Genomic DNA, 774 nt, shown 5'->3' on the forward strand with positions numbered 1-774 from the left:
ATGCCAGGCTGGACTGTGTTGTGCCGTGCTGGACTGTACTGGGCACAAGCTCTGTGCTGTGCCAGACCTAGGCTGGAGCACACCAAGCTCCCAGCCCTGCCCTGCTGTGCCAGGCCTCGCCGTGCTGGGCCGTGCCACACCAGGCAGCCTGTGCCAGCCTCAGGCCATCTTGTGCGTGCCAGAGATGTCGTGCTGGGCTGTGTCAAGCAAGGCTGTGCCAGGCCTGTGCTGTGCCGTGCCAGTTCTGTGCTGTGCCAGTCCGATTCTGTGTCATGCCATCCCCAGGCCGTTCCAGCCCATGCTGTGCCAGCCCTGTGCTGTGCTGTTCCAGCACTGTGCCATGTGGCACCCATGTCATGCTGTGCCAGCCCCATGCCGTGCCAGCCCCATGCTGTGCTAGCCTCATGCTATGCTATGCCAGAAACACACCATGCTAGCCCCATGCCATGCTGTGCTAGCCCCATAATGTGCTAGCCTCATTCTATGCTGTGCCAGAAACACACCATGCTAGCCCCATGCCATGCTGTGCCAGCCCCATGCCATGCTAGCCCCATGACATGCTGTGCTAGCCCCATAACGTGACGGCCCCATGCCATGCTGTGTTAGCCCCATAACGTGACTGCCCCATGCCATGCTGTGCCCAGCCCCATGCCATGCCAGCCCCATAATGTGCTAGCTGCATGCCATGCTGTGCTAGCCCCATGCCATGCTGTGCTAGCCCCATGCCGTGCTGGGCTAGCCTGACCCATGGGCATGCCAGACCCATGCTGTTCT

Source organism: Malurus melanocephalus, unplaced genomic scaffold, assembly GCF_030028575.1.
Source record: "Malurus melanocephalus ecotype Western Australia unplaced genomic scaffold, MMel_1.1 scaffold_1122, whole genome shotgun sequence".
In the NCBI taxonomy this organism is placed as follows: Eukaryota; Metazoa; Chordata; class Aves; order Passeriformes; family Maluridae; genus Malurus; species Malurus melanocephalus.